Source organism: Carcharhinus amblyrhynchos, chromosome 9 (genome assembly GCF_965287045.1).
Source record: "Carcharhinus amblyrhynchos chromosome 9, sCarAmb.v2.hapA, whole genome shotgun sequence".
NCBI classification, from domain to species: domain Eukaryota; kingdom Metazoa; phylum Chordata; class Chondrichthyes; order Carcharhiniformes; family Carcharhinidae; genus Carcharhinus; species Carcharhinus amblyrhynchos.
Window position 1 is genome coordinate 82,601,210 of NC_137332.1, and position 11,853 is coordinate 82,613,062.

The window sequence follows — 11,853 nt, forward strand, 5'->3', positions numbered from 1 at the left end:
TCTAGTTTAATAATATCCTTTCTGTAATAGGGTGACCAGAACTGCACCCAGTATTCCAAGTATGGCCTTACCAATGTCTTGTACAACTTAAACAACGCATCTCAACTCCTGTATTCAGTGTTCTGACTGATGAAACAGAGAATGCCGAATGCCTTCTTCACCACTCCACTTTCCAGGAGCAATGAACCTGTACCCCTAGATCTCTTTGTTCTGTAACTGTCCCCAACACCTATCATTAACTGAGAAGTCTTTCCCTGGTTCAATCTACCAAAATGCATCACCTCACATTTGTCTAAATTAAACTCCATCTGCCATTCATCAGCCCACTGGCCCAATTGATAACTTTCTTCACTGTCCACAGTGCCACCAATCTTGATGCCATCTGCATACTTAGTAACCATGCTTCTTATATGCTCATCCAAATCATTACTATAAATGACAAATAACAATTGACCCAGCACTGATCCCTGAGGTGCACCATTGGTCAAAGGCCTCCAGTTTGAAACAAAATCCTCTACAACCACCCTCTGGTTTCTGTCAAGAAGCCAATTTTGTTTACATTTAGATACCTCACCCTGGATTCCATGAGATTTAACCTCACGCATCAACCTACCATGCGGTACCTTGTCAAAGGCCTTGCTAAAGTCCATGTAGACAACATTAACTACATTGCTTTCATCTACCTTCTTGGCTATCTGTTCAAAAATCTCAATCAAATTTGTGAGACATGATTTTCCACTCACAAAACCATGCTGACTGTCCCTAATCAGTCCTTGCCTCTCTAAATGCCTGTAGATCCTGTCTCTCAAAATACCTTCTAACAACTTACCCACCACAGATGTGAGACTCACTGGCCTGTAGTTCCCAGGCTTTTCCCTGCAGCCCTTTTTAAACAGAGATGCAACATTTGCCACTCTCCAATCTTCAGGGCCCTCACCCATGATGACTGATGATTCAAATATCCCAGCTAGGGGACCCGCAATTTCCTCCCTAGCCTCCCACAATGTCCTGGGATACACTTCATCAGGCCCCAGGGATTTATCTACCTTGATGCTCTTTAAGACTTTCAGCACCTCCTTCTCTGTAATATGTGCATTCCTCAAGACATCACCATTTATTTCTCCAAGTTCCCTAACACCCATGCTTTTCTCAACAGTAAATACTGATGAGAAATATTCATTTAGGATCTCACCCACCTCTTGTGGATCCACACATAGATGACCTTGTTGATCATTAAGAGGCCCTACTCTCTCCCTTGTTACTCTTTTGCCCTTTATGTATTTGTAGAAGCTCTCTGGATTCTCCTTTGCCTTATCTGCCAAAACAATTTCATTTCCTCTTTTTGCCCTCTTGATTTTTCTCTTAACTCTACTCCTACACCCCCTATACTCTTCAAGGGATTCACTTGATCCCAGCTACTTATGCATGTCATGTGCCTCTTTCTTCTTCTTGACCAGGGCCTCAATATCTTGAGTCATTCAGGGTTTCCAACTTCTGCCAACCTTGCCCTTCACTCTCAGAGGAATGTGTTTACCCTGAACCCTGGTTAACACACTTTTGAAAGCCTGCCACTTACCCCACAGCCTTTTGTCTTCCCACAGACTCCCCCCGTTAACTTTTGAAAGTTCCTGCCTCATACATCAAAATTGGCCTTGCCCCAATTTAGTATTTTAACTTTTGGGCCAAATTTATCATTCTCCATAGCTATCTTAAAACTATTGGAATTATTGTCATTGGTCCCAGTGATCCCTCAATAACAGTTCTGTCACCTGCCCTTCCTTATTTCCCAAGAGGAGGTCAAGTTTTGCCCCCTCCCTAGTCAGGCCATCCACATATGAATGAGAAGTTCCTCCTGAATACACTCAACAAATTTCTCTCCATCCAACCCTCTAATACTACAATTGTCCCAGTCAATGTTGGGAAAGTTAAAATCTCCGACTATTCACTCTGGGCGGTACTGTGGCACAGTGGTTAGCATTGCTGCTTCACAGCTCCAGGGTTTGATTACAGGCTTGTGTCGCTGTCTGTGTGGAGTTTGCACATTCTCCTCATAGGTTTGTCTGTGTGGGTTTCCTCCGGGTGCTCCGGTTTCCTTCCACAGTCCAAAGGTGTGCAGGTTAGGTTGATTGGCTATGCTAAAATTGCCCCTTAGTGTCCTGAGATGTGTAGGTTAGAGGCATTAGCGGGTAAATATGTAGGGATATGGGGATAGGGCCTGGGCAGGATTGTCATCTGTACAGACTTGATGGGCTAAATGGCCTCTTTCTACACTGTAGGGTTTCTATCATTCTATTACCACCCTATTTTCCTTGGAGCTATCTGTAATCTCCTTACATATTTGCTCCTCAATTTCCTGCCAACTATTTGGCGCCTATAGGACAATCCTATCAAAGGCTGTCCCACCAAACTAGTTTAAACCCTCCTGAGTGGCTGTAGCAAATCTCCCCGCCAGGATGTTAGTCGCCCTCCAGCTCAGCTGTAAGCCGTATAGAGAGCAAGAAACAATACTTTTCACTGTATACTAATAAATGTGACAATAATAAATCAAATCAATGTGCGGGTTAGGTTGATTAGCCATGCTGAATTATTCCTTAGTAAGCAGTCTCACAACATCAGGTTGAAGAGCATCTTTATTTGGTAGTAAACGCAACTAGTTTTCGGAGCGCTGTACCTTTGTCAGGTGAGTGGGGAGTTCTGATCATAAACAGGGCATATAAAGGCACACTCAGTTTACAGAATACTGATTAGAATGTGAGTCTTTACAGCTAATCAAGTCTTAAAGGCGCAGACAATGTGAGTGGAGAGAGCATTAAGTATAGGTTAAAGAGATGTGTGTTGTCTCCAGACAGGACAGTAAGTGAGATGTTGCAAGCCCAGGCAAGTCATGGGGGTTACGGATTGTGTGACATGAACCCAACCATGACATTACCAGGCAAGACTGTTCCCTTCCTGTTGGTTAACACTTCAGCAGTCACGGGCATTCGGCCTCTGATCTCCGGGTAAACATTCTCCAAGGCCTTTACTACATACGACAGTGCAGAGTCGCTGAGCAGAAAAACTGATAGCCAAGTTCTGCACACATGAGGACGGCCTCAACCGGGATCTTGAGTTCAGTGTCACACTATCTGTAACCCACATGACCTGCCTGGGCTTGCAACATCTCACTTACTATCCTGTCTGGAGACAATACACATCTCTTCAACCTATGCTTAATGCTAACTCCACTCACATTATCTGCATCTTTAAGACTTGATTAGGTGTAAAGACTCACATTCTAATCAGTATTCTGCAAACTGTGTAAGCCTTTATATGCCCTGTTTGTGATCAGAACTCCCCACTCACCTGACGAAGGGGCAGCGCTCTGAAAGCTAGTGGCATTTAGAACATAGAACATAGAACATAAGAAATAGGAGCAGGAGTAGGCCATCCAGCCCTTCGAGCCTGCCCCGCCATTCAATAAGATCATGGCTGATCTGTCGTGGCTCAGTTCCACATTCCCGCCCTCTCCCCATAACCCTTAATCCCCTCGCTTATCAAAAACCCATCAACCCGCGTCTTAAAAATATTTAGCGAGGCAGCCTCCACCACTTCAACGGGCAGAGAATTCCAGAGATTCACCACCCTTTGAGTGAAGAAGTTCCTCCTCAACTCCATTCTAAACCGCCCCCCCCCTTATCTTGAGGCTGTGCCCCCTAGTCCTACTGTCCTTTCTGAGCGGGAAGAGCCTCTCCACCTCTATCCTATCCATCCCATTCATCATCTTATACGTCTCAATGAGATCTCCCTAGAACATAGAACATTACAGCGCAGTACAGGTCCTTCGGCCCTCGATGTTGCGCCGACCAGTGGAACCAATCTAATGACCCTGTAACCTAAACTATTCCAATGTTATCCATATGCCTATCCACTGACCATTTGAACGCCCCTAAAGTTGGCGAGTCCACAACTGCCACTGGCAGGGCATTCCAAGCCCTTACTACCCTCTGAGTAAAGAACCTACCTCTGACATCTGTCCTATAATTACCACCCCTTAATTTAAAGCTATGTCCCTTCGTGTTAGCCATCACCATCTGAGGAAAAAGGCTCTCACTATCCACCCTATCTAACCCTCTGATCATCTTGTATGCCTCAATTAGGTCACCTCTTAACCTTCTTCTTTCTAACGAGAATAACCTCAAGTCCCTCAGCCTTTCCTCATAAGACCTTCCCACCATACCAGGCAATATCCTGGTAAACCTCCTCTGCACCCTTTCCAATGCCTCCACATCTTTCTTATAATGCGGCAACCAGAACTGTACACAATACTCCAAGTGCGGCTGCACCAGAGTTTTGTACAGTTGCAACATGACCTCACGGCTCCGAAATTCAATCCCTCTACCAATAAAAGCTAACATACCATACGCCTTCTTAACAACCTGTATCAACCTGGGTGCCAACTTTCAGGGATCTATGCACATGTACCACGAGATCTCTCTGCTCATCGAGACTACCAAGACCTTCCATTAGCCCTATATTCTGTACTCCTGTTACTCTTACCAAAGTGAATCACCTCACACTTTTTTGCATTAAGCTCCATTTGCCACCTCTCAGCCCAGCTCTGCAGCTTATCTATGTCCCTCTGCAAACTGTAACATCCAACCTCACTGTCTACAACTCCTCTGACTTTGGTGTCGTCAGCAAATTTACTAACCCACCCTTCCACACCCTCATCTAGGTCATTTATAAAAATGACAAATAGCAGTGGCCCCAAAACAGATCCCTGAGGTACACCACTTGTAACTGAACTCCAGGTTGAATATTTCCCATCAACCACCACCCTCTGTCTTCTATCAGCTAGCCAATTCCTGATCCAAACTGCTAAATCACCCTCAATCCCATGCATCTGCATTTTCTGCAGTAGCCTACCATGGGGAACCTTATCAAAGGCTTTGCTAAAATCCATATACACCACATCAACTGCCTTACCCTTATCCACCTCTTTGGTCACCTTTTCAAAAAACTCAATAAGGTTTGTGAGGCCGACCTACCCTTCACAAAATCGTGTTGACTATCCCTAATCAATTTATTTCTCTCTAGATGATTATAAATTCTATCCCTTATAATTATTTCCAAAACTTTGCCCACAACAGAAGTAAGGCTCACCGGTCTATAATTCCCAGGATGGTCTCTACTTCCCTTCTTGAACAAAGGGACAACATTTGCTATCCTCCAGTCTTCCGGCACTATACCTGTAGCCAATGATGACATGAAGATCAAAGCCAAAGGCTCTGCAATCTCCTCCTGAGCCTTCCAGAGAATCCTCAGGTAAATCCCATCCGGCCCAGGGGACTTATCTATTTTCATACTCTCAAGAATTGCCAACACCTCCTCCTTATGTACCTCAATCCCGTCTAGTCTAAAAGCCTGTATCTCAGTATTCTCCTCGAGTACATTGACTTTTTCCTGCGTGAATACTGACGAAAAATATTAATTTAGTGCCTCTCCTATCTCTTCAGGCTACCAAATAAACTTGTTGGACTTTAGCCTGGTGTTGTGAGACTTCTTACTGTGTTTACCCCAGTCCAACACCGGCATCTCCACATTATTCCTTAGTTTCAGGGGCACTTAGCTAGGGTAAACATGTAGGGTCATGGGGTTAGGGCCTGGATGTCGATTGTGGTCGGTGCAGACTGGATAGGCTGGACGGCCTCATTCTGCACTGTCGGGATTCTGAATCTTTCCTGCCTGAAAAAGTTGGAGAGGAAAAGGCTTTTTCCCCTGAGACATTGGATGATGTAAGCTCACAAGCTTTCAAGGTTAAGCTCTTCTTCAGGTGAATGGGGAGTTCTGGCCTCAGACAGAGCATATCTGAGGCCAGAACTCTCCATTCACCTGACGAAGAGCTTAACCTCGAAAGCTTGAGTTTACTATCAAATAAATCGGTTGGACTTAAACCTGGTATTGTCAGACTTCTTACTGTTAACCACAGTCCAACGCAGGCATATCCACATCATGACATTGGATGATGTAGCAGAAGGCGGTCCATTTCCTTTTAAGGGAAATATGCAAATAATATTGTGTTATCAAGGTTTTTATTAGAGAGGAAGAGTGAAACATTAATCAGAATAATGAAGTGGGATTGAACGTCTTGGTGCAGTAGGTTGTAAATAAGGCGAAAAGTTGTCTTTTGAAATGGAGTAATTATGACTGTAAGATGTGGTGTTTGATGCCGGCTGGCCGTGTGAGAGGGTGTTCGAGCATACTTACCTGGCAGGGGTGAAACCATGATCAGGAAGGTGGTTCGCCCAGGACGAGGCTATCCCATTGCACTTCGGGTGTGCTGACGCCTGCGATGTCCCCAAATGCGGGATACTCGACTGCAAAATTTGTGGTAGTGGGGGACTGCGTTCGCGCTCTCCCCTGATTATGTAATTAAAAAATAGAAATAAAGTTCTGTAGTGACTGCGTTATGTGCGTCTCTAATTTATTTTTGTGTTCGCATTTGTTCCGAAGGGGCTTTGAATCTGCAAATTTGGATCACTTTTTTAAACGAGTGTTCCTGCTGTTATTTTCCACGCAGCAGCCGTATGTAAATTTCCTTTGCTTGTCTGCTCGCGTCATACTATATTTTTTTAAATCATGAGCTAGAGATTAAAGATGATATTGACTTTAAAAAAATTCATCCACAAATGATTCCCCCCAGCTGCTTCTAAAATGACGTTTAGCCCTTAACACTTTGGGGGATGGTTGCAACATTTGTGGTCTTGATGTGGAGATGCCGGTGTTGGACTCGGGTAGGCGCAGTAAGAAGTCTCACAACACCAGGTTGAAGTCCAACAGGTTTATTTGGAATCACGAGCTTTTGGACAGTTGCTCCTTCATCAGATGAGTGGTAATTTATGGTAGTAGGGTGGGGGTGTGGGGGGGGGGGGGGGGGGTGGACAGTACAAAATAGATTTAAAAGAATCAATACAAAATAGGATTGATCATTTTCTAATGGAAGGTGCTACAATGGGTAGTTCTTTTCTCTGAAAACTCTCACAATACATTGGCAATGATCCAAAAACACAGCAGATTGAGTGGAATCTGTGGGGAAAAATGGATGGGGGCAATTTTCCCTCAAAAAATGGGAGATTATCCTGCCCCTTTATGAGGTGTACTTAGTGGGATGAATTTCCAGCACTCTGTGCATCACAGAGGCCACTAGGGGATTCATGCTGGTTGGGAGTGGAGCCTAATCCTGCCCAAGAGGCTAGCATCTGCGTGCCAAGTGGGCCATTGCACATGCGCCAATCTTTGATTTGATTTATTATTGTCACATGTATTAGTATACAGTGAAAAGTATTGTTTCTGGTGTACTAAACAGACAAAGCATACCATTCATAGAGAAGGGAACGAGAGAGTGCAGAATGTAGTGTTACAGTCATAACTATGGTGTAGAGAAAGATCAGCTCAGTGCAAAGGAATTCCATTCAAAAGTCTGATGGCAGCAGGGAAGAAGCTGTTCTTGAGTTGGTTGGTATATGGCCTGACTTTCGTATCTTTTTTCCAACAGAAGATGGTGGAAGAGAGAATGTCCAGGGTGCATTGGGATCCCTAATTATGCTGGCTGCTTGTCTGAGGCAGCGGGAAGTGTTGATGGCGTCAGTAGATGGGAGGCTGGTTTGGGTTACATTCACAATCTTTTTTAGTTCCTTGCAGTCCTGGGCAGAACAGGGGCCATACCAAACTGTAATGTATCTATCAGCAGGGAGACATTTTGAGCCCTATGTCGCTTCCTTTGACTCTGAAGGCCTCAACATTTGCAGCATTTTGCTCTTGATTTAAATGTTCAACCACTTTAAAACAATATATTTTTCTTATAAATGAGTAGGCCATTCAGCCCCTCAAATCTACTTTGCCTTTAACACAATCATGGCTGATCTGACAGTACCCGCAATTCTACATTCCACCTAATCCTGATCTATCACTCCTCTTGCTGACCCAGAACCTATCCACCTCTGCCTTAAATACTCAAAGACACTTTCACTGCCTTTTCAAGAAGAGTTCAGGAATATTTATGAGCTCAAGAAGAAAATCACCTCATCTCTATTTTATTTTTAAAGGGTCCCCTAAACTTAGATTTGCTTACAAGATGAAACATCCTCCCCACATCCACCCTGGCAAGAGTGCTCAGGATCTTTTATCTTTTAATCAAGTCACCTGTAAGCCCCAGCAGGTACACACCTAGCCTGGCTCAGCTAGCCTCATAAGATAACCCACCCATTCCAGGTATTAATCTGGTAAAAGTTCTCAGAACTGCTTCCAACGTGCCTCTTCCTTGAATACGAGACAGATACTGCACACAGTACTCCAACTGTGGTCTCACTGGTGTATAACTGAAGCATAACCTCCAGGCTTCTGTATTCAATTCCTTTCACAATAGATTGAAACATTCTATTAGCTTTCCTAATTAATTGCTGTGTGATTTGCCTTTGTCATTTTCCAGTCCTGCTGCTCTCATTGAATCCTGGTGGCAGAGAAAGAAGTTTCACAACACCAGTTTACAGTCTGGCAGATTTATTTGGAATCATGAGCTTTCAGAGCACTGCTTCTTTATCAGGTGAGTGGAGTGTTGGGTTCACAAACAGGGCATATGTCGAAGCAGATTCAATATAATGCAAGATAATGGTTGGAATGTGAGTCTTTACAGGTAATCAAGTATTTACAGGTACAATTTGAGTGGAGAGAGGGTTCAGCACAGGTAAAAGGGGTGTGAATTGTCTCAAGCCAGACAGTTAGTGAGATTTTGCAAGCACAGGTCAAATCTTGGGGGTTATGTGTACTGTGAAATGAACCCAAAATTCTGGTTGAGGCCATCCTCATATGTGTGGAATGGAACTTGGCTATCAGTATCTGCTTGGTGATTCTGCATTGTGTGTTTTAAAGGCTGCCTTGGAGAACACTTACCCGAAGATTGGAGGATGAATGCCCTTGACTGCTGACGTGTTCCCTGATAGAAAGGGAACACTCCTGCCTGGTGATTGTCAAGCAGTGTCCATTCATCCATTATTGTAATGTCTGCATGGTGAGCACAATGTACTATGCCTCAGGACATCTTTTCCTGCAGTATGTCAGGTAGACAACGTTGGCTGAGTCACACGCGTATGCACATATACCTGGCGGATGGTGTTCTCACGTGTGATGAAGGCATCTCTATCAATGATCTGGCACATCTTGCGGAGGTTGCTGCAGCAGGGTTGTGTGGTGTCACGGTCGCTGTTCCACATCATGGATCCCTGATGCTGTCTCATCCATTGATGCACTAGCATCCATATGCCTGCAGAGGGGGGCATTGTATCATTGTCATCAGAAGCCAGAGAAGCGGGTTTTGAGGAACAGAGGCTTTTGGCCATTTTTTAAATTCATTTACCCAGAAACAAAGAATCTACAAACAGAAGGGGGAAAGGGAAGAAATTAGAAATTGGCGACCCATTTCACTATTGAATGTGGATTATAAAAGTCTACCCAAAGTTATCGCCAACCGGGTCAAGTCTGCTCTGGGGTCAGTGATCCATCCTGATCAAACCTGTGCTGTACCCAGCCCGAAGATCTCTGATAGCCTCGCGCTACTCAGGGATACGATTGCCTATGTGCAGGACAGGCAGGTGGATACGTGCCTCATCAGCCTAGACCAACAGTAGGCGTTTGACAGAATATTGCACAGCTACATGATGGATGTGCTCTCCAAAATAAACTTTGGAGAGGGAATCCGCAATTGGATCCGGCTGCTCTACAGAGACATCAGTAGTGCAGTGTCAGTCAATGGGTGGAAATCAAATCAGGTCTGGAGTCAGACAGGGCTGCCCTCGCTCTGTCCTTATTGTGTGTTGCATAGAACCCTTTGCCAAGGCCCTCAGATGCGACCCAGGCATCAAAGGGTTGACAATCCCAGGCAGCGGAGGTACGCAGGTCAAAGCCTCCCTGTACATGGATGACATGGCTGTCATCCATGTACAGGGGCTCAGGCCCCTCGTCTGTTCACAGGCTCCTCCAGGTCTGTGAGCATTTTGAGCTGGCGTCAGGAGCCAAAGTCAACCAGGGTAAGAGTGAGGCCATGTTCTTTGGGAACTGGGGTGACAAATCCTTTGTCCCCTTCACCATCAGGGCAGATTACCTGAAGCTGCTGGGGATATGGTTTGGAGCAGCAGGGGCATGCGCCAAAACCTGGGACAAGCGCATTGTGAAAGCCAGGCAGAAACTGGGTTTGTGGGAGCAATGCTCCCTCTCCATGACAGGGAAAAACCTGGTGATCCGGTGCAAGGTGCTGTCCGTGTTGTTGTACATGGTGCAGGTGTGGCCTATCCCCAAATCCTGTGCTGCAGCAGTGACGCAGGCCATCTTCAAGTTTATCTGGTGATCAAAGATGGATCGCATCCGGAGGGAGGCGATGCACAAATCTCCAGAGAACGGAGGGAAAAACGTTGCCAACGCCGCCCTCATCCTGACGGACATCTTTGTGTGCAGCTGCATCAAGCTGTGCGTAGATCCTCGGTACACCAACAAGTGCCACTACTTTTTGAGGTTCTACCTGTTCCACGTGTTGCAGAGGACGGGTCTGGCCACACTGCCGCGGAACACTCCGAGTAGTTGGACTGTACCACAGCACCTGTCCTTCGTGGAGAAATTTTTCCGCAAACACACCTTTGACCACATGGCGATTAAGCAATGATCAGCACGTAACGTCCTAGGGGCCCTGAGAGAAAAGGAGATGGCGGATCCTGTCGAATGGCTCCCTGAGCAGACTGTCAGTGTCATCTGGCAGAATGCCTCATCACCAGAACTGACAAACAAGCACCAAGATCTGGCTTGGCTGGTGGTGAGAAGGGCACTCCCCGTCAGATCCTTCATGCACACTGCTGCCCACGAAGCGGCTGCGGGGCTGATGAGACAGTCGCACACCTCCTTGTGGAACATGCCTTTGCAAATAAGGTCTGGAGTGAGATGCAGTGGTATTTGTCGAGGTTCGTCCCGAGCAGCTCAGTAACGCAAGACTCTGTGCTCTACAGGCTGTTTCCGGGGACGCACACCGAGACAAACATCAACTGCTGCTGGAAGGTCATCAACTCGGTGAAGGATGCACTTTGGTCCGCCCAATACTTTCTGATCTTCCAGTTGAAAGAACTGTCCTCTACCGAATGTTGCAGACTGGCACATTCCACGGTCCAGGACTACGTGCTGAGGGACGCGCCGAAGCTTGGAGCAGCCGCCGCAAAGGCACAATGGGGAAAGGCCACATGAGAAGGCCTTTTAACGGAGGCAGACCGAGGGCCCGGGAACTGCAGAATACCCTCAACCTGCGTAACTGTGTGCCAATCTGAGAAATAACTGCACACAGTAATTTTCAAGGCATGTACATAGTTTTAAGTTTTGAAATGTTATGACTGTAATTTGTATAGAACTGTAAAAAGTTTTAATTCTGCACTGTTTGCAATTCAAAGACAAAGGCTGCTCTTGAACGTTGCTTCGGGAGTTGCCTATTGCTTCATGTCGTTAGTGTGCTTAAACTGGACCATCTCGAGGGCAACATGACAGCTCAGAGACTATCTCTGTTACTGTGCAGACACATGGATTTGGGCCTGTGTCTGTGGGAGTTTGCACGTTCTCCCCGTGGTTGCGTGGGTTTCCTCCGGGTGCTCCGGTTTCCTCCCACATCCCCAAAGATGTGCTTTTAGGCTGATTGATTGGGTACTAAATTGTCCCTAAATTGGACCTCCCTGATCCTCGCACATTAGGCGTAGACTAAAATCATGAATAGGTCACTGAGACAGTGGGACGGCGGCGCGGGCTCGTTGGGCCGAAGGGCCTGTTTCCCGTGCTGTGTTGTTCTTTGTT

The 11,853-nt window shown here is 45.8% G+C and overlaps 1 non-coding gene across 1 annotated transcript; it reads left to right on the plus strand.

The window, feature by feature from the left end:
• Nucleotides 1-6,238: 6,238 nt before the first annotated feature.
• LOC145348744 (U1 spliceosomal RNA) lies at nucleotides 6,239-6,402 on the plus strand. The gene has a single exon (XR_013887986.1). It is a non-coding gene; the product is annotated as a U1 spliceosomal RNA (small nuclear RNA).
• The last annotated feature ends 5,451 nt before the right edge of the window (nucleotides 6,403-11,853 follow it).